We start from the raw sequence: 23,268 nt of genomic DNA, 5'->3' as shown, positions 1-23,268 counted from the left end.
TGAATTTGACACCTTCCCAAAAATTAAAGCCTTCTCTGATAAGATCAGTACTACTTTTAACAAATATGATTCTTTAATATTTTCTAATGAAGTGTGTTAACATTTGGAATATTTGTATAAATCAGTGAAACAATATCTCCAATTCATACATAACAAAGTTATGCATGGGTAAAAGACCCATTCAAACTGCAAGATACACTAATGGGTTTTAATGTAACATAGCAGAAAAAGTACATTGAAATGGTTTCAGATTCCACATTACAAATAACATTAAGAAGTTACCACATGTCATGTTTTGGAGTATAAAGGAGAATATCTATAATTCTCTGAAAATGTTACTAAAATATTCCTTTGCTTTCCAACTACATGTCTGTATGAAGCCAAATATTCTTCATATAGCTCAACCAGAAAAAAATACTGCAACAAACTGAATGCAGAAAGAAATATAAATATTCACCTGTCTTCTATTAAGCCAGATGTCAAAGAGATTTATAAAAATACAGAACAATATCAATCTTGTTACTAACTTAATAAAAGTAACTCATTAACAAAAAAATCTGTGCTAACATACAACGGACTTACCATTGTTATTTTAAAATGGATTTTCTGATCCTTAATTCTAATATGGTAAATATTGATAGATATAACTCATACAACCAAAAGTCTTGGGCATACTCAGAAATATCTAAGAGCATAAAGGGGTACAGACCAAAAAATTTGAGAACTGCTGAGTTATAACATTAAAATATCTCTATTTGCAGAGGTTCTGAAAAACCACAGAGCATCAGTGATAAAACTACTTTTAGCAATAAAAGAATTCAATAAAGAATCAGAGTACAGAATTAGAATACAGAAATCAATACTCTTTATATACACAGGAAATAACCTGGTAGACGGGAGACAACTGTAAAAAATAAATGCACTTACAATAGTGAAACAGAAAATAAGATACTTGAATAAATAATGAAAAGTGCAAAGCTGATATAAGAAAAACTTTAAAGTACCTCTGAAAGACACAAAAATGGTTTTGAACGAATGAGATGTCTTTGTTCTTGGATAGAATGGCTCAACATCATAAAGATGTCATGTCTCCTTAAATTAATTTATAAATTGAAAAGTATTCCAATAAAGATACCAAAAAGGGTGTTTTGTTTTTTGTTTTTTTAATGAGCTGTACAAGTTCATGTGAAAAAACAAGCATATAAGGAAACTTAAGAAAAACTGAAAAAAAAATTACAAGTGGGAAGCTAGCCTAACTAAATATTTAAATTTTAATTTCTCTGTAATTCAAACACTGTAGTACTAATGTATAAATAGACACAGGGTCCTAGAATACAAGGAAACCTAACGTGGAATTTTAGTAAATACAGGTAACATCTCAGATTACTGAAGCTAAAAGAAGAGCTGTATTAACAGATGGTGCTGGGAAAACTGGATAGACATTCGGGAAAAGATAAAATCAGGTCCATATCTCATAGCATACAGAATTCCATGTACATCAGAGATTCAACATAAAAAAATAAAACCAGACAAGCTCTAAAAATTTTTTTAAAAAAATAAATACTTGGCTGAGATATTTCTTATCTGTCATATTAGCCAAGGGAAGTAAAATAAAAACCATGCATTCATACTTTTATAAATAAAATAATTTATTAATGGGGAGAAGCAAAAATTCTTCATTATAGTAGAATTCCAACAGGATACACATCTATATAATCTTAAAGTATCTCCCTATAAGTAACAGGGGTAAAAGCAGTAATTCTACAGCCAAGAAAACCAGCATATACCAGGTTTAACGAGGGCTACAAAATTGACATCAGTAATAGTGGGACAAATAGGTACTTTACATCTATTATGACACACTGAAAAAGCAGCAATTCTGTGATATTCCTGACAAAAATCTAATCATGAAGAAACAGACAAACCCAAAGTGAGGAACATTCTACAAATCAGTCGGCCTATATACTTCAAAAACATCAGTCATGAAAGACAAAACAGACTGAGAAACTGTTCCAAACAAGAACCTGAAGAGAGACATGGCACTTCAATGCAAGGTGTGAGTTAGTTTTGGTCCACAATTTTTTTTTAAGTTATAAAAGACACTATTGGAACATCTGGTGAAATATAAAGTATTGAAATTAGATAATAGCATTGTATTAATTTTAATTTCCTGATTTTGATGATTGTAACACAACATATGGTTTTTATTCTTAGGAAATACACACTGAAGTGTTTAGGGTCAAGGATCCAAGACAGCTTCAATTTAGTCTTATATGATTCAGAAAATAATACATATACATATTTTACATATATATGTATACAGTCAATCCTCATCATTCACAGATTCCATACTGGTGAATTCACTTACTTGCTAAAATTTATTTGTAACAACAAAATCAACTGTAGCACTTTCACAGCAATTTGTGGACATGCATAGAGTGGTGAAAAATTTGAGTCACCCAATGCACACATTCCAAGCTGAGGTCAAACAAGGAGACACTCTTAACTTCTTGTTTCAGCTCTTAGAGTATACACAAGTGTTCTTTTTTGTGGTCTATTTAGTGGCATGTTTTTCACATTTTTGAGCTTTTTGTTAGTGATTTACTGTTTAAAATGGTCCCCAAGTATAGTGTTGAAGTGCTTTCTAGTGTTCCTAAGCACAAGAAGGTTGCGATGTGCCTTATGGAGAAAATGTGTGTGTCAGATAAGCTTCATTCAGGCATGAGATACAGTGCTGTTGGCCATGAGTTCAGTGTTAGTGAATCAACCATACATACATTAAATAAGGTGTCTTTAAACAGAAACACACATAAAACAAGATTATATACTGATTGCTTAATGAAAATTTTGACCAGAGGTATGAAAAAGGATGAGGATCTAAGGAAATAAAGATTAAAAAGAGAGGTTTATGTTTAACTGGATCTGAAGGATGAAGAAGAAAAAGTCAAGGATGACTCTCAGCATTCTGGCATGAGTGGCACGTTACCAGATGATAAAGGAAATCCAGAAGCTCCAGTGTTAACATGTGAGCAGAAAATAATGAGTTAAATTTTAACCATAGAGAGTTTGGACATTCAGCATCTACTGTCACATGGAACAGGCAGAGGAAGAATGAGGAGTCTATAAGTATTAGATTTTCAAAGAGGAGCAACAATACCAGATACCTTAAATGTAAGTCCCGGACCACATCTACTGGAATTGGCAATTATTCTTCAATCTTGGTCATTACTGAGTAAATGAGAAAGGATGACAGGGGAAAAGAGAGCAAACTACTCTTTCAAGTCATCTGGATGAGGGGAAAAGGAGATAGGAAGATAGAAAAGAATTTGTGGGTGGCAATGATGTTTGGTTGGTTTTAGGATTGGGCATAGTTCTAAATTAAGAAGAAGTAGCAGTGGAAAAGAACAAGTTAAAGAGAGGTGATATGTGACAGAGCAAGGGCTAGTCAGAGGTGGGGGGATTTATCCTTTAGCAGGTAAAATATCTGATCCTTTGCAATTCCTCGTGGAAAGAGGACAAGCATTTATATCTATGTAAATGGCCTCAGTTTGAGAGGACATGATGGAAGGTAGAATAATCTCTGAGACTATCCAATTAATGGTTGGGTTAATGGTTTGAGAAGAGAGGATAAAGTCTGGAACGGATGTTGAGAGAAATCAGAGAAGTTAATGAAAGGTAGTGAGGATACTACTGAGATTAGAATTCATAAATCTACATTTCTATTATTAGACTATTTTCTCTCGCAGCATGAAGCCTCCAAAGTGTGCAGGCTGAGAAGTTTACTTATGCAACTGGTATCAGGGAGCTCAGTGGGTTCACAGAAAGGTCAGTGGGGCCAACAAAGATGACGGTGCTCATGAAAACACAGTCCATATAATCCATTCTATAGATCAGTCTGTGTAGGGGAGAAAGATCATAGAGAAGTTAATAATACTGGGAGAAAATAAAAGGATCCAGAAATTGGATCCAGGAACTAAAGCCTGGGGACTAATAGATGACCTAGATAAAACGTGGTGACGTAGGACGGCATAAGCCTGAGAGAGAGAGAAAGAGAGAGAGAGAGACTGAAAGGGGGAGGGAGGGAGAGAAGAGGTTTACATGAGGGTTTGCTTTACAGCATGTATGTCGGACATGGACTAGTTGTCAGCTTCCTTTGGAAGAAGAACGGCTAACCACCAGGCCCTGGGTTTCATCCTAGAGGCCACCTTTAAGAACATACTGTTTTAACTTTCTAATGTTTCCTCCTGACATCAACCACCCTGTATTAGATACACATTCTTCACGTTATTTTTTTTTTTCAAATACCGTCAACTTTTCCAAATGACAAAATACTTTCCTATGGCTTCAAAGTGAAATTGTGAAAAAGAATATAAATCCTTTTTGTTCAACTTCAACTGGTACCATTCCAAAATACATAACTGAAACCTCTCCCAAGTAGACAGTGATAAAAATTTTATAGAATGTGCCTGCATGTTTCATCAATAAAAGATGGTGCAAAGCACTTCTAACCTGCCCATCGTTATCAGAGCTGGTTGTGTTAGTTGAGCACTGCTATTTGCGATTCAGTTTAAAGTCTTAAATTTTAGCCTTTTGGAAAGTAAGCTGAAATCCCTCTTGAACAGTTTTTCAAAATCGTGTTTTGTAGACCAATGCAGTACCTTGAGCTCAACATGAGCTTAACCAAGGATGAACAAGTTAGTACAGTTCCAAAAGACTTACAACATATTTACAGATAAAGAGAAGGAAAAAAAGAATTCCAGGTAACAAATTCAGCATATAGTAAAGATACAAAGATACAAAAACAGAAGAATGTGTGTGTACCTGTGTGTGCACCTGTATGTGCATGTGCGCACGTGTGCAAACATACTGTAAAAAAGTAGGCAAAGACTAATTTATGTCTTTGTACTTTTTCTTAATTATTCTGTTAATACTTGTATTCTTTTCCTGACTCTTTGCATCATGACAACAATCATCAATGTCTCTTTTGCTCTCAGTTGTAGCCACATTACCTCAACAACTATGTATGGAGTAATGAATGATAATATAATCGTAATCAAAATCATAATCATAACCAGTCTGACTACAGCTGAAACTCAATGAGAGATATGTAGTACTAAGTGAAAATTAACATTGGAGGAGCCTAGCAAAGCCAAATTATGGAGGGTCTTAAAGGCCATCTAAGAAACCAAATGAAACTAATACATGGAGTGGACAATAAGGATTCATTGTACACCCTTGATCAGGGAAATGACCTTGTGAAAATGGCATTTTAGGGAAATGGTAGGGATATAACAGAATAACAAGGGAAAAAATGACAGCAAGAAAATAAGTTGGGAGGCAATAACTGTAGTCCAAGTGTCAAATGGTGAGTCTAATTTAGTATTATAATATTAGGTATAGGGAGGAAGCAGAAACCCACAGGGGCATTTCAAATGAAGACTGAAAATATGTTCAATATTAATGCCATTTTAAAAATCGTTTACAATAACTTAGGTTCCTTTTTTGGAGACTGAACCATAAACTTAAACCATGAGTAATGACTTAACTCCTAAAATACCACTTCTCTCCTATGATTAATTTGCTTCCACTTCTACCTTTAGGACATTAACAATAACAATGTAAGAAGACTTGAGCCACCCAAAGCCGTATTTCTGACTACATTTCATGATGTCTTAGGGCGCCTTATAAATTATTGCTGGTTTGTCTGTCCTTTAACTCTGCTCAGTGCAAAATTACCCAGCCAAAGTAAAAGTTAAAGACCACGGTCAAGAGAGGCTCCCAGAGGTGTACACAGTCTCCTAGTGTCTGGAGTACTCTCTCTTCTCCTTTATTACCTCCAACTCATTCTTAACACAACACAGGCATCTCCTTCACTAAGACACATTTTCTGATCCAACCAAACTGAGATGAAACTGTTGTTTCTGTCCCCATACGCTTCTGAGGTCAGTTACCACCATACTATAATTATTATACTTATCTAGTGGCATATGTATACCCCTATCTATACTCTGAATTCCCTGAAAATTGTGATTTAATCTTACTCTTGTCAGTATCCCTAGCACTCAGCACAGTCCCTGGCACATAGTAAAAGCTTATTAAATCGTTGATGAATGAACTATTAAATGTCTCTGACATAAACATACAATGCTAAGTATCTGGGAAGGCACTCTTTAGGGAAAGAGATTACACAGCCTACTAAACTGGGACAGATTTGCTGTCACACTACTTCTGAATTATAGCAAACTGATTTTTATCAGCCAGTTCTCTCCATCTTATTGACATTATCAAATTCTACAGGGAAATAGAGTCAAGGAGGAAATCAAGTACAGGACAATCATTGTGCTTAATTAATTATTGTATTTAGGTGTCACCACCAAGAGTGTATGAGGATCTAAACAGGTAGAAGTTCTTAGAAAAAGTTCCTAAGCATCAAGGACTACAAAAGGGTTGAATGTGTCCGCTCCAAAGATGTGAACTCTTCAGACACAGGCTAGCTATCTATTTGTTGAATTGCTACTGAATATATCCAGGGATCCGAGAGTAGCTGGATTACATTACCAGCATCATGCCTCGTAAGCTCGAGGCTCATAAGATAACCAACAGCCCTTTCATTCCCTTGTATTTGAGAAGCAAGGTCAGAAAAGGGTGGGTGACTCTAAAAGTCACTTTACTACTTATCAGCCTATTAACCAGTGTGACTTTGGGCAAACACCTTAAGTTCCTTGATCTTCATTTGCAGAGGTGTTTTGAATATTTGTAGAAATATACTGAGAAAAAATCACATAGCTGGAGACACACACACACTCAAACACATACATTCAATAAATTGTAGCAAGCATTATCAAACTATTATTTATTCTTCTCAATTGAATGTGCACTTAGTTTCTCTATAAAAGAATTGTCTTGAGGCAAAAGTAAACTGACAGGGATGAGTGATAAATGGTATTGCTTCCTATGCATTATTATCCTGAAACAGAAAAAAATGTGATATTATAAAAATCACACTTGAAACGTCTAATTTCCCACCTAAATCTAAAGTCTTTTGGAAAATTTCAAATGGCTCTGTGATTTTGAAACTTTTCCTTATTTTCTTATTTTATCTTATTTTCAGCCTTAGGTAAATAAAGTTTTTCTGGATATGTACAATTTCATCCTTGCATCCCCTATTTATTATTTATTTATTTTAGACATTACTACAAACTTCCCAATTAAAGACTGGACACATTTTTTTCTCTCCAGATAATGAAGATAGTAGCTTTAGCTATATGGCCAACACACAGGGAAACTACTTTAAGTCAACAAATTCTATGAAGTACTCTGTTTGCAAGAGGTAAATTTCTTACCCATCTTCAACTTTCCCATCTGCCTATCCCAGTTTTGCATAAGAAGAAACATTTACATCTCACTTATCCCTTTTGGTAACTTGAGCATCGTTATCCATGAGGCTACCACCACAAGACAGCATCCAATACTAGTACAGTTGAGGAAACTGAGACCTACAGGGCAAGGGCACTTGCTCAGGTAAATAACATTAGGAAATTGTGAATTTAAGATTTCAACTTAGATATTTCCAAACTCAGGCTCTGTCTGTCACACATGACTTCTCAAAATAATTTTTGGCATACCCTTCTTTTAATGAAAAAATCCTGGAAAAGTCAACTATAAAGAATAAACAGGAAGCTTCTTAGAAAGCTCAAACACAGCCTCCAGAACTGAATTAAATAACACACTATCATGTCTTCATGTGTAGGCACGACACCAACATGGGTGTAGCCTCCATCACAGTAGCTTCTTGCCAGGGAAGGGGAGAGGAGGGAATCACATTACCAACTGCACTCAGCCCATAATTGGCGAAAATCCCCAAACCCTTTACACACATGCTCCTTCTAGGCCAGATCTCACTCATTCTTGTATTTTAAAAATTCTAGAGAAACCCAAAAGGCAGGGTTTTCCCTTTATCTTTGTTCAGTTTTACCATGTTAGATCTAATCCATCTCTCTATGTTAATAAATAAAACATATGGTAATCCAGGGTCTCTTAGAGCCTTTAATATGCTTTCTGACTCACAAGAAAAGGGTTAATTACCAAAAGTGGGGGGGAGGGGGGCAAGAAAGAGATTTTTCACATAATACATTAACTAATTAACATTATTATTCCAAAGATGCTGTCAAGATCTTTCAGGAAGCTGATAGTCATTTTAACACATTTGCTTTCCTTCCCAGATTTGTCTATAAATCTGTAAACTGGATAATCACATTCTCTTTTATCTGTGTAATCTTTATCTAAAATATGGTTAAAATATTGGACAATGTAAGGTTAAGGACAGAGCTCTTTTTTTTTTCATGTCCCTAGAAACCTCTCTCTGGCAGCACTGTCCAATGAAACTTTCTGTGATAATGGAAATGTTCTAAATCTTTGCTGTCCAATATGGCAGCCATCAACCATGTAGGGTTACTGAGCACTTGAAATGTGGCTGGTGCAGCTGAAGAACAGAAATTTTCATTTAATTTTAATTAATTTACATTTTATATTTTATACAGGAAGTAGTTGACCTTAAAATGTATTTTATCATACATAAATTATACCTCAATAAAGCTGATTTTTAAAATCTATTCTAGAATCTCGGTTTTTAAAAATCGAAGCCAAAGGTATCAATTTGTGATACATAGTGTTCAATTACTTTCCCTTTCTGAAAATCAGGACATTTCCCCCTCCAAACTTTCAACATTTTTACAATTCTTCACAAATCCCTCAAAACCTCAACACTTAATGTAGGATAGGAAGTAATTCAAAACAAGTAAGTGTTCACTTATAAGCTCTTTATTCATTCTGGGTATTTTTTCCTTATTAATACTCAGTTTAACTTTTATCTTGAAGATCTAAAATTTTGGAAAAGAATGCTGAATAGAAATAGAATTTGAAGAATTTGAGCAATTAAATCCGTATCTCTGTAGGTGAGGCCCAGACACCGACATTTTCTATTTCTTTTCTAATGAATAGTGACAGTTGACACCTGGCTTAGAAGACTAGACTTTTAAAACTAGAAGTGAGGATGTTAAAGTTCCTCTAGTCAGACCATTTTATTGTAGAGATGGAAAGACTAAGGTTATGTGATATAATTTTTATTAACTGAAAATTTCATCGAGGAACACTATTTCTGAACAGCTCCTCCTCTTGCCAATGCTCCAATTCACAGACACATACATCTTTTTCTAAATTCTCACAATGCATTTTGAAGGGATTAAGAATAGCAGGTAAAACCTGTACAAGTAGGTATCCTACAAAACTTATAATGATAGCACACAAATGGATGAAACATGGAGAGAGTAGCTGAATGAGATGCTACACCACCACATTAGCCTCTGCCTTCACATGAACAATGCCCATCAATGGAGTAGTGATGTACTCTGAGCTATCTGATGAAGCCTGACTAGTACAAACCCAAATGGATTCACTGGTTGGACTTCTGCTGCTCTTAATCACTCTTGTCTAATAAGGTCTCTCTCTCACTTTGTCACCCTCTCACTCTTTCTGTCTCTGCCCCTCCCCCTTAAAATTTCTTTTACTTCCATGTTTCTCTTTCTTTGTAGCAGAAGAGGTTGCTGGGGTATTAAACCAATTTAAGTGAATAGACTGTTTTTTTTTACCCTCAATCAAGCCAAAAGGGTACATTTGCATATAAACATTTTTGGACTAAGTAAAATCATTCTTATGTGTTTAGCAAAGAAGTTTATGTGAGAACCTCTATCAGCAAATTCTTCTTAGCTTAATTACACTCAAATGGAACAAAGAAAACTCAATTTAAGAATGTATGTAGGCAGAATAATGCCCCTCCACCACAGAAAGGGCCATGTCCTAATCCCTAGGGCCTCTGAACGTTAACTCAGCAAAGGAGAATTAGGTTGCAGGTAGAATTAAGGTTGCTATTCAGCTAAGGTTGTTTATCTTAAAATAGATTATCTTGATTTTTGGGGTTGAGGGGCAACATATAATCACAAATGTCCTTGAATGTGAAAGAGAGAGGCAGAAGAAGAGAGTCAAAAGCAAATGAAGCTATGGAAGAGTGGTCAGAGAGATGCAATTTCTGGAGCTGGAAGGAGGCCACAAGCCAAGCAAAATGCAGGTGGACGATAAAGCTGGACAAGGTGAGTGAACAGGTCCTCCTTACAGCTTCCAAAAAGGGGTGTGGCCCTGCTGACACCCTGATTTTTGCTCAGCGAGACCTGTGTCAGACTTCTAATCTACAAAAGTGTAAAATAATATACTTGTGTTGTTTTAAGCCACTAAATGTGAGTAATTTGTTACAGAAATAATAGAAAACTGATATCAAATGCTTCTAAAATGTAATATAAATTAAACTCTTCGTTCAAAATTTATACGGAAAACACGTTCAAATTATTCCAAGTGAAAGATATAACTTACAAAATAAATTCAAAAGAAAGATTTTCAGTTATGGTAACCACAATCTCAAATTATTGCTGACAAAACAGTTTAGAAAATAAATGAGTACTGTATGTACATCAAGTAACATTTAGCTCCAGCTAAAGAAGTTAAGTAGAAGAATGAAACTTAAAGGTAAAGTGAAAATCACCTTCTTCTGACTGGAGTAAATAAACAGAGATTTTATCTTCTTGGCAACCTTACTAACCCCTCTAACAGCAGAGAAATGGAAACAAACTCGAGCATTTCTTTTAATTAGCTCAAATGCCTAGTCAGGGAAAAAGAGAAGACCTGTACTTGAGAGAGAAGAAAGAAAAATTTTAAGAAAAAGAAACAAAAAGAAGCAGAACTTTAGGGGGGTGTGACCCTCTTGCCTGCCTCACCCGAGCAGCATCTGACTGCAGGATTAGGAGGGGGAGGGGGAGTGACCCGCCCACCCTCGCAAAAGAGAGCAGCACCTGACTGCTGTGCTGGGAGGGGGCGTGAGCTGCTTGCAGTCAGGCACTGGGAGCAGCACAGAGGAGGCCACCAAGGAAGGGCCTCTGGAAATAGCAAGCTGAGTTCACAAAACAGGGCAAAGGCAGAAAGACTTATTGATAAAATCATTACGAGCACACAGTCTCCATGAGAACCTCCCCCCCTCTTTTTTAAATCTTTTTTTATTGGTTCTATTTTCTATTACCTTTTTCATTTTTACTTTTTAACAATTATATATGCTTCCAGCTTTAATCTGCTTTTTTCTTTTAAAATATATTTTTTATTATTATTTTTTAAAAATCCACCTCATTTCAATCTTATTTCTCTTGGTTTTAATCTGTTATTGATTATACACAGGTTTCAATTTTTTTTCCTCTTTTCTCCTTTTTTAAAGGTTATTAATAGAGGTCTCAAACAAATTGCTATCCTGCTTCAACTTGCTCTTCTATTATTGATTATACACTATTTTCAAACCTTTCTCTCCCTTCTTTTAAAATTCTCTTTATTTTCTTTTTTAATCTGTTCTATTTTCTATTACCTTTTTAATTTTTACTTTCTAAACAATTGTATATGCTTCCAGTTTTAACCCCCTTTAAATTTTTCTTTTAAAATATTATTATTATTATTATTTCTAAAAATCCACCTGATTTCATTTTCATTTCTCTTGGTTTTGATCTCCTGTTACTGATTATACACAGGTTTCAAATATTGTTTTTTGCTCTTTTTTCCTTTTTTTAAGGTTTTTAAAAAGACTTCTCAACTTGATTGCTAGTCTGATTCAAATTGCTCTTCTATTATTGATTATACCTGTTTTCAAACATTTTTATTTCTCCCTTCTTTTAAAATTCTCTCTCTCTCTTTTTTTAAAAGTTTTATTCCTGCATAGGTATTAGATAGATAAATAAATTAACTCCTTAAGGACCACAATAGATAACTGATACTCCATAAACCACAGTGCCAGAGAGATATGAGCAACATGAAGAAGCAGAGGAAACACTTCCAATTGAAAGAGCAAGAGAAATCCCCTGAAAGAACGATCAATGGAATAGACATCTACGGCCTACTAGATCAAGATTTCAAAAAAGAATTGATCAAAGTACTGAAGGAACTAAAAGAGATGGTGTTTAGAGATATAAAATATGTCATAAGTGAAACTGAATCTGTAAAGAAGAGCCAAGTAGAACTGGTAAACTCATTTGTTGAGGTGAGAGCTGACCTAAAGGCTGTACAAAGCAGGCTAGATAATGCAGAGGGACGAATAAGTGACCTAGAAGGCAGGGCAACAGAAAGCATCCAATCAGAACAGCTGAGAGAAAAACAAATAAAAAACAATGAAAACAATATAAGGGACCTACGGGATAATATAAAGCGTGCCAAAACTGTTTTTATCTGGCAAAAAAAAAAAAAAAAAAAAACCAAAAACTTTTTATCTGGCAAAAACTTAAGTCACTTTATAAATAAAGAAACTGAGGATAGAGAGATGGACAAAGTTGTCCTGGTCTGCACAGATAGCAATATCAGACCTAGAAGTAGGATCCAGTTCTTTAAACTCCTGGCAAAGTGCTTATAATATGGAGCACATCATAAAAAACCAGTGACTATGTCACAAAGAGCTAAATACAGGCCATAAGCAATGGGTAGCCTGAGTAGAGTACCAGCCTGCTGCTACCTAAGCCTGTGCTGCAGGACACAGGCACAGAAAGACACTGAAGGATGAATTTTACTGAACTCCCATTTCATTATAGGGCTGAAACAAGGTGACAGAAAGGTAGAAACTACCTAGAAAATGCTTGATGAACTCAACTCAATTGACTTATTCCTTCAACTCTCAACAAACTGTTCATTGAAAGTCAGCAGACAGCCTGGAGCTGAATCCTAGACCCACCACTTCCTAAATACTGTAAGTAACTGTGAGCAAGTTACTTTGACCCTCTGTCTCACATTCCTCCCTGTAAAATGAGGATAATAATAGTGTCTTCCTTATAAAATTGTTATGATAATTAAGTGAATTAACCTGGAATGCTTAAGCACTTAAAAGTTAGCTATGGTTATTTTTATTGGATACTTTTAATGTACTGGGTATTTATCTGGGCACAAGAAATACAGCAATAAGCAAGACAAAGTCCCTGTCCTCATGAAGCTTTCATTTTAATCTTAAAAAATCTTTAAAAAAGGAAGACAGATGGCAGGCACACACATGTTAGATAATATAATTCTCACACACAAGTAACACAAGTAAGAATAAATGTAATGAAAAGTCAAGCAGTTTTTCACCATTGAGTACTACGCTGGCTGTAGGTTTGACATATATAGCTTTTATTATGTTGAGATATGTCCCCTCTATACCCACTTTGGTGAGGGTTTTTATCATAATGGGTGTTGAATTTTATCAAATGCTTTTTCTGCATCTATTGAGATGATCATGTGGTTTTTGTCCTTTCTCTTGTTGATGTGATGTATTACATTGATTGATTTGCATATGTTGAACTACTCTTGTGTCCCTGGGATGAACCCCACTTGGTCATGATGTGTTTTTATGTGCTGTTGGATTCTATTTGCTGATATTTTGGTGAGGATTTTGGCGCCTATATTCATCAGTGATACTGGCCTATAATTCTCTTTTTTGGTAGTGTCATTGCCTGGTTTTGGTATTAGGGTGATGGTGGCTTCATAGAATGAGTTTGAGAGTATTCCCTCCTTTTCAATCATCTGGAAGAGTTTGAGAAGGACTGGTATGAGTTCTTGTATGTTATCCTGCTCCTGGGCTTACATCCAGAAAGAACCCTACTTCAGGATGACACCTGCACCCCAATATTCATAGCAGCATTATTTACAATAGCCAAGACATGGAAACAGCCTAAGTGTCCATCAACAGCTGACTGGATAAAGAAGACGTGGTATATTTATACAACGGAATACTACTCAGCCATAAAAACCGACAACATAATGCCATTTGCAGCAACATGGATGTTCCTGGAGAATGTCATTCTAAGTGAAAAAAGCCAGAAAGAGAAAGAAAAATACCATATGAGATCACTTATATGTGGAATCTAATCAATCAATCAATCAATCAATTAATCAAAGCATAAACATAGAACATAAATAGACTCATAGACATAGAATACAGACTTGTGGTTGCCAAGGGGGTGGAGGGGATGGGAAGAGATAGACTGGGATTTCAAAACTGTAGAATAGATAAACAAGATTATATTGTATAGCACAGGGAAATATATACAAGATCTTATGGTAGCTCACAGAGAAAGGAATGTGACAATGAATATATATATATTTATGTATAATTGAAAAATTGTGCTCTACATTGGAATTTGACAAAACATAGTAAAATGATTATAAATCAATAAAAAATGTTAAAAAAAAAAAGAAAGAAAAGTCAAGCAGGGTACATAACTGGGGAGGCTACTTGGAAGGGATGCTGCTGGTGACTCACCCAGATCCCCTTTCACAAAATGATATACACACCCTCAGCTTCAGTCAGTGATGGCTGCTAAAGGTTCACAGCTACCTCCTTTCCTAGAGAACTGCCTTCCACTGAATGGGAGGTGCCTTATCTGGGAGGCTGCATCCCATTACTGCCATCCCAGGAGCAGCCAATGACAGACTGACATGGCAGACAAATGGCCTGTCTCTTTGCCTCCAGGTAGGACAAAGGCTTTGATAAGATTTATGCTCCAGTACTCCAGATGCAACCAAACTAAAGCAAATCCCCAGCTGAGCCCATGTCTTCATCTAGCTTTTTCCCTGCCCTATAATATTTCTCCCATTCCCCCTCAATAAATAATTTTCACAAGAATACTTATTGCAGGCTCTGCTTCTAACATCACTGACCCAACATGTTATTTTTTTAAAGGGGGCCAGAGAAGCCTTTTTTGATATCTGAGCGGAGACCAGAAGAAGAGAGCTTTGTAAAGAGTATCTTACAAAGAAGAAGAGTATGTTAGGTAAAGCAAACCCCTTAGTCTGGAGGGACTTGGCAGGTTCAGGTTCCTGGCTCCAGTAGACCATGAAAAGTGTTTTCAGGTTTTGTTTGAAGGATAAAGGGAAGGGAAGCAAAGCCACTGGGAGATTTTAAGCGACTGAGAGACATGATCTGATTTGTTTTTTAAACTGATTAGCCTGGCTGCTGGGTGAACAGACTAGAAAGGGCAAGCATGTAAGTAGGGCTGCCAGTTAAGAAACCACTAGAGAAGGCCACATAATATATAATGAGGTTTGACCTATGGATTTAACAGTGAAGACAATGAGAAGTGCATGGATCTAGGATGTATTTTTAAGAAAGAGACAGATGTCGATAAAAGAGTTGATGAAGCTAATCAGAACAACAGTTAAGTATGATTATTAGGATTCTGACTACAGGTGGGTGACATGGGGAGGTGCTGACACGGGGAAGACTGGGGAAAAGAGTGGGCTGAGAAAGGGATAGGTAAATAAATCTCCAAATGAAATACTGAGAAAGCAGTCAACTCGTATGCCCTCTTCTTTTTAAAGTATTAAATCAATAGAAGTGAGATATTATCAGATGTTAATAATACTACTAATTTTTACTTTCAGCTTCTGTGCATTTTACAAATCTAGATGCTGATCTGACAAGCTAGACATCCTAAGAATTTGACATCATAGAACTCACAGATAGGACCAATATCTTGCCTCTGTATAAACTTATGTTTTAAAAATGCAAAGAATGCTATTGCCTATGGAAAATTTTGCTTCCATGTTCTTAGTTAAGAGGCCAAGAAGAAAATTCTTGGCAATATTAGACCACTTGCTGGATTAGTACCTCTTTTAATACACAAATCACTGGCCCTTTACCTGATGGGTGAGATTCTACCCAAATCATAGGGGTTGGCTTTTCCTTCCATATTCCTCTTGCTATCTATTCTGTCACCTGGGATGGTTCACTTTCTCAACTCACTGCAAACCAAAGATAAAGCAATGATAGTCAGGTAGTCTCATTCCCAGAAAATATGAAATGACTCACCATCATCAAAGCTAGCCCAATGAGTCACAAGCACGACTCAGAAAATTCAGCAAGAACATGCCTTTATGAACTGAAATTATCTTGCTGAGCAAACTAAGTTGATTTAAAGAGGGATTTCCACCTCTGTTTTTAATTACAAGAGAGTATTAAGACATGATTTTCAATTCTGATTAAAAATTTTTATTAAGTGATTATAACTCACAAAGTTTTTCCCGGGGTCTTCCCAATAAAGGTGTTCTGTTTGCTTACTTTTAGTCAGCAGTCCTTCCCTTGGTTCAAATAACTAGATTTTCATTCATCTTTCACTAGTTGATTGATTACACAACAGTAATATAAATGGGGTTGATGTAACGATGACAAGATAAAAGAAAATTAATTTGTTTATTAGTAAACCTACATCATTTAAAATATGAGAATTTACAAATTTAAAGAAAACATTTAAATCCTCAAACAAGGGTTAAGGAGACAGGATGGTCCCCAGAAGCAAGACTACCACCTGCTGTGATGGAATAATGTCTAATATGCTCCCTCTAATCCTAAACACTTATCTAGAAAAGAATGGTGCCTACAAGGACCTTTGCAAGAAATTTGGTCCCAATTCTTGCCAATTTGCATCAAAAAATAACATCGCCAGCAATAACAATATGGCTACCACTTTTTGAGAGACTAATATTTACTAGTTATTGTGTATCTTCTAAACAAGGACTAAACTTATGTGAAGATTATCCCCATTTTTTAAGACTTACTCATCCTAGGAAGACTAGACCCACTACATAAGTGGGACAATCAAGTACCAGGCTGTTTCATGGTCAGATATCTTCCCTGATTCCATACAGCAACAATGTTATAATTTAGGTTTTTTTAAATCATAAAAATTTTAAAAAGTAGAGAATGAATAACTGTACAAATCCCTATGTTTTCTATTAGAAAATGAACACTCATCAAGCAGTAGTGTATGAAGGAAGTATCTTTTACAGTTGACCCACAAAGGAAAAACTGCAAAATCTCAAAGGGTCATTTAGAAATCATTGAGCTTATAACTTTGGCTAGGAATGGTAGAAAACATAATTTTTTACTAATAGCAAAAGGTAACTTTTGCATACTGTCTTTGTAATTGATTAAATCTCTAAACCATTTTCTTTATGGGAAAAATCACATCCTACTCAATGTGACTGCTTTCTCCTTATAACCTTTGTTGTTTTTATTATCATCCATCATTGTTTACTTCCTTAATGAACTACATAATTCTGGACAGAGAAGTGTCTTTTACAGCAAATGCCATAGTAATTCTTGGAGAAAAGAAATCAGCTTAACCAAGAAAATATTGAATTTTGTCCAGGAAATAAATTTCTTTCTCTTTTCATACGTGTGTGTGTGTGTGTGTGTTTGTGCACATGTGCACATGTGTACATGTGTAGAGAGAGATAAAAGCAACTCTGTGTATAAAGTTTGTTTCAAATTTGTATAATTTAGGTTAACATATTTAAAATCTATTATTTTATTTACTGGCTTCATTTTGTGCTCTTTTCACAAGTCATTATACTAAACTTATCTTTATTTCTGTTTGCCAAACCCTTTGCTCCCTCATTCAGTGACTTGGTTATATAGAGCTAATAAACTAGCGATGAAAAGGGAGTTAGGGAAGCTTGCACTGAAAAGCATAGCTAGATCTAAAGCCAGTGAAATGCTTTAAACTGTCTACTCATCATGGGAAAATTTATCCAAAAGAAAGGAAAGAAATGTCCATTCAAAGTAACCTTGAAAGATTGTTTTTTAAGACAAAAGGAACAATCAGCTTATTCCAAATAGACATTCTAAATCCTAAAGCAAATGGAATTATTGATTTAAATGCTTCCTTAAAATGCATTATTGTATGTTAACTTTGGTTCTATACTCTTTGCTAACATCTAATATATAAAAATGTATGTTATAAAAAGTAGCCCCATGAATTTATGAGTTGCACATTTGATACCAGAGTGATGTTGAAGCCACTGTATTCTCTTTACAATGACAAACAAAAGAAATTTCTATATGACCTCAGGATTAAGAACACTTGTCCCTTCTCCTAAACAACTGGCCTTTTTAAATCTGTAGTTTACTGTAAGTCAGGAATAGATCCCATTTCCCTCTTTGTGTGGCTGCTCAAAAATAAATCTATAGCCTACATTTAGAATCTAATGGCATATGTTTTGTATATTACCCCATACATTTCTTATTTTCCTACTCTTCTCTTTCTCTTGAATTTTCTTTGATTTTTTTGTTTTTTGTTTGTTATCTTGTCCTATTGTGCCTCTCTTCATAAGCTGACAAATTTTTTATAAGATGAAGAGAGATGGCAATTCATAATACAAAAATTATAATATGATACACATTATGACTGCAATTATGTTAAAGATATGGCTGCATGCAGAAGGCAATGTGCAACTATTAAGTGCATCATGGCATTAGTATAATAAACATTTTAATTTTTTCTAATTATGACATTCTCTTCATTAAGTTTTTACATATTTTGGTTAAATTTCTTTTACAGTAGAAAATTATTTTTAATGTGCCGTACTTTGAGGTCCCTATACAACCAAAGAAATATATTTGGTTCACTTAAGATGGGGTTTTAATTCAACATTTCAAAAGGAAATTTTATTTGCATAATATACAGTTATCTAGAAGAACTAAATAAAATTACCCTACTTGGGTTCAAAGTGAGAGAATATATAGTAAGACAAACAAATAGAAGAAAATACTCCATGAAATGCCTTGCCTTATACATAGGAACACCTCCCTGCTACAAATTCATCACCATCTGACTATCTAGTATACCTCTATTGCTAATGACAAAAAAACTACATTTTTTGACTATTATTTTATATGACTATTCATCTATTTCTCCCTTGGATGCTTTCTACTGCCCTTCCCTTTCCTTTTGAAATCACGTTTTCTTTTTCCTTGAACTGATATATTATTTTAAGGTTTCACCATCATGTGAATTTTCCTCTTTTGCTTTTAAGCTTTACTAATGGATTTTGTAGACGTTAGTACAACTTTAAACACTGGATTACATACATTATTAACTATCTTCCCTTGTAATTTTCTTCTTAAATTCTAACCTCTGAGGACAAAATTTTCCCAGAGTATCCCAAATGATACACTTCAAGAAGACAGCAGTAATAGGAATTCAATTCTGTTAGAAAATCAGAGAGGTAGTATATGGAATTATTTTCTAAAAGTCAGTGTTATGAAATGCCTTTGAGATGCTGGATAAAAAGAGCCATACTAAATCTGAGTAAGTTTTCCTATCTTTTGCTTTTTCTATGTTGTGTGGGTTTTGACTATAATGCCAGCCAATCCTATATTCAGTTATTTAACCTTGACATTCTAAGCAATGTTACCTTGTGTTTGTTATGATTTTATGACTTCATAGGGTCACTAATTGCATGATTATTTTATTATCAAGGTAATTAATGAAATGTTAATTAACATGGCTCATAATGAAGACTTAGAGGATCCAATTTCTTATAATTAATTGCAGTCTTGATTTGTCATTCTATCTCCATATCTTATTCATGAATTTAAAACAAGCATTTCTCTAAGGTTATTATCAACAATCACAAGAAGATGGTTTTCAAAATTCAAATTACATTTTTCATAATCCTTTGATATATAGTTTCTTTAAAACAATGACATTTGTGGATCTGTACCAGCTCTTGATGCACACTTATAAAATATTTGAGTGTTACTCCCTTTGCCTGGAATGCTTTCTCCTCACCTGCTTAGTGGATTTTTATTCCTATTTTAAATCTGGGCCCTGTGAATCTTCTGACTCTCTCCTGTATGATTCTCCTACACTACATTCATACATTTGGTTGCATGTCACAATTATTTACACATCAAGCCCCATACTAGAACATGTACTCACTGGGAAGCAGCAATGTCCTATTCAACTCTGCGTCCCCAGTGCCCATCCTTGTGTCTTGCATATAAAAGAAGTTCAATAAATGTTTATGGGTGAATAAACTGTCTAGTTTGATCCACATGTACCATGAAGTGAAGGTGAAAAAACAGAGGCTCAAAAATATTAAAACATTTGCTAGAGGCCAAGTTGCTAGTAAGTCACAAAACATGACTAAGTTTTCTGACTCCTATCCCACTATACTCTCCTATATATATGTCAGCATCACAGAAAAGTGGAAAAGAAAGAGAAAGGAAGAATATAAGATAGAAATTCTGACGTTAAATGGTATGTGAATTTCCTTAAGCACTGTATCAAGCAGAAGGGAAGAGTTAGGAATAGGACTATGATCATGAATGAACTATATATTTAAGATTCATTCATTCCAAGGACTGATAAGGGTTAGTTATTATTCTGGAAAAAGCCCGAGTGGAACAAATGGCTTATATAATCAAGTATATTAGTTAACAAACAACTACAGGGAAAGAACTTTTGACAGTTCCAATCTATGTGTATTTACTTGTTTTTCTGTCTGAACAAGGATAGCTGTTTTAATTTTGCATGAGTTCTGTTCTTGGCCTATAGAAGTAGATGTGACATAATTAAACAGCAATCTGAAAATTACGCTCACCTTCATCGCTTGAGCTGAAACTAAATAAATTCTAGTCTAAATAAGGGGAATAACTGAAAAATGAACCTCTAAGACTAGAAAACCTAGAAGGATTAAGATTCTATATTTGAATACATTTTCTCCCAGCAACATAAAGTGAAAAGAAAATCAAGCGATCATATTTTCCCCCCAAAAATAAATTGAATGAAAATCAAATAGGTGAATTTAAATAAGTTCCAGGAGTACTGGAACTGTACTACCATTAGTAGTTAAATGTTATTATTAAGTAAAATTAGAATGAGAAATGGAAGATCTTGGTTCTGTATTAAATCAGCCACAAACTGTGTTTAGCCCTTGATAACGCCTTTAACTCATCTGTTTAAGGTTTCATTTATTAAAAAAAAGAGCAGAACTAAATAAATGCTCCTCAGAACTCTCAGTTACCCTGATTTGTGATCCTTTTATACTTTTTTTCTTGAGAAGCAATAAAGCTTAGTGATATGAAAACATGGGTTCAAACTCTAAATTTAGTCCTCAAAAAGTGGGTGATTGATGCTTGAATAGTATGTCTTTTTCAATGTCCTTATTTTTTTTACACCTTAAATTTGCACAATGTTATATGTCAAATATATTTCAGTAATTTTTTTTAAACAAAAACCACTGCAAACAGAGAGAGAGAGAGAGAGAAAGACAGAGGAAAGAAGGGAGAGAGTCAGACTCCTGATCCAGATCTTTTACTGGTAAATTCTATCAAACATTTAAGGAAGAAATAATGCCAACTCTACACAAACTCTCCCAGAAAACGTAAGAGAATTAAACACTTCCCAAATCACTTTTAGGAGCCAGTATTACTCTGATGCTAAAACCAGACAGACATTACAACAAAACTAGAGACTGACATGTCTTATCATGGGTGCAAAAATTCTCAACAAAATATTAGAAACTAAAATGAGCAACCTATATTAAGGCTAGTAAATCACAAACAAGGATGTTCAGAATATATAAAGAACTGTGATAATTCAAATTAAGAAAATAAACAATCCAATTAGAAAGTGAGCAACAGCAACAAAAATTAAACAGAAACTTCACCAAGAAGACATATAGATAAGCACATGAAAGTATGTTCAATTTCCTTAATCATTAGGGCAATACAAATTAAGTCACAAATTAAAACCACAAGTACACGCCATCATATATCTATTAGACTGGCTAACATGTTTTTAAAAATTGAAAGTTGCAAGTGCTGGTGAAGACGCAAAACAGATGCAATCCTCTGATACTGCTAGTGGGAATGCAAAATGATACAGCTACTTTGGGAAACAGTATGGCTGGTGGTTTGGTTTTGTTTTGTTTTTTTTAAGGCTTGAAATGCATTTACGTTTGCCAATCCGACTCCTAGTACTTACCAAGAGAAATTAAACTTATGTTCACACAGAAATCTGTACATGAATATTTATGCATAATTGTTAAAAACTGGAAACATCTCAGATGTTCTTCAAGGGGTGAATGGATACACAAAACTGTGGTATACCCATACAAGGGAATGCTACTTAACAACAAAAAGAAACAAACTATTGACACATATAGTATGAACATTTATCAAATGTATTATATTAAATGAAAGAATCTAGATACAAAGGGCTAAATACTGTATGGCTTCATTTACATGACTTTGTGGAAAAGGCAAAATTTCAGGGCCAGAGAACAGAATCAATGGTTGCCAGAAGTTTCAAGGAGTGGGGACTAGCTAACCGAAAAGTGACAACACAAAGAAATTTGGGAGAATGATTGATCTGTGACTTGATTATGACAGATACTCAACTCTATGTATCAAAACTCATAGATACTAAAAACAGTTCATTTTCATCCATGTAAATTTTAAAATAAAGCTTAAATTTGTAGAAGAAAAGAATTAATTAAAGTTGTTCTTATTTGGATATTTCTATACCTACACTGGTATCCTTGTGATGGGTCTCTTTACATTTTATACTCAGGTGAGAAACATCACCAGAAATTTGTCAATTTTATTCATTTAACTTTAGGTTTTATTGGCCCTCTGTATTGTCTTCTATTTCATTAATTTTGCTCTTCACTGTGTTCTTCCTTCTATCTTTGAGTTTATTAGCTTATTCTACTTTTTCCTAACTTCCTATGTTAGACACTTAACTCATTTATTTTCAGCCTTTTTTTTTTCTATTATAAGCATTTAAGGTTACAGAGTCACTTCCAAGTGCCACCTTTACTATATCCCCAAACTTTGATTTATATTATTTTCATTATTGTTTAATTCTAGGTATTTTTAAAATTTCCATTTTGCTTTCTTATTTTACCCATGAGTTATTTAGAAGTAATTTAGATAAAAAGACAGAGAGAGGATTAGTTCTTTCTTTTTTTTTTTTTAACTGATGACTATTTTAACTGCATGGGCAGTGCACGTGGTGTGGTCAGTATAAAACTGCTCTTTAAACCTGACTGAAGTTGATTCATGGCTTCACGGTCAATTTTTCTAAATGTTTCCTCTTTTGTAAATGACTAAGAAAAATAACATAGTCCATAATTTCAAGATGAAGAGTTTGGTTTTTGTGCATTGTGTCCAAGTTCTCAACTGTGGGGTTAATCTTCTATTTCCTTATTAACTGCCAAGTTCCCAAACTTGCTTACCTCTCTGTTTCAACTCCGTAATTGCTTGAGGTTTGAATTTTGTTTTAGATTTGTTTCTAAAATTTTGTTTTTGGAACTTGAAGATTTCGCTGACTTTTTTACAAAGTCAGCTATTCAATGAAAATTATGTTTATTTTA

At 34.6% G+C, this 23,268-nt stretch overlaps 1 protein-coding gene and 1 long non-coding RNA gene across 2 annotated transcripts in view; one reads left to right on the top strand and one right to left on the bottom strand.

The window, feature by feature from the left end:
- GPR158 (G protein-coupled receptor 158) overlaps nt 1-23,268 on the bottom strand; it is a 298,552-nt gene that overhangs the window by 203,376 nt on the left and 71,908 nt on the right. The window lies entirely within an intron of this gene.
- The window catches only part of LOC140691564 (uncharacterized), a 35,268-nt gene continuing 24,592 nt past the window's right edge, over nt 12,593-23,268 (top strand). Inside the window, exon 1 of the long non-coding RNA XR_012067301.1 lies at nt 12,593-12,817. This is a non-coding gene — a long non-coding RNA (uncharacterized lncRNA). The remainder of the gene's footprint in view (nt 12,818-23,268) is intronic.

Source organism: Vicugna pacos, chromosome 35 (assembly GCF_048564905.1).
Source record: "Vicugna pacos chromosome 35, VicPac4, whole genome shotgun sequence".
In the NCBI taxonomy this organism is placed as follows: Eukaryota; Metazoa; Chordata; class Mammalia; order Artiodactyla; family Camelidae; genus Vicugna; species Vicugna pacos.
This window is presented reverse-complemented; position numbering and strand designations above follow the sequence as displayed.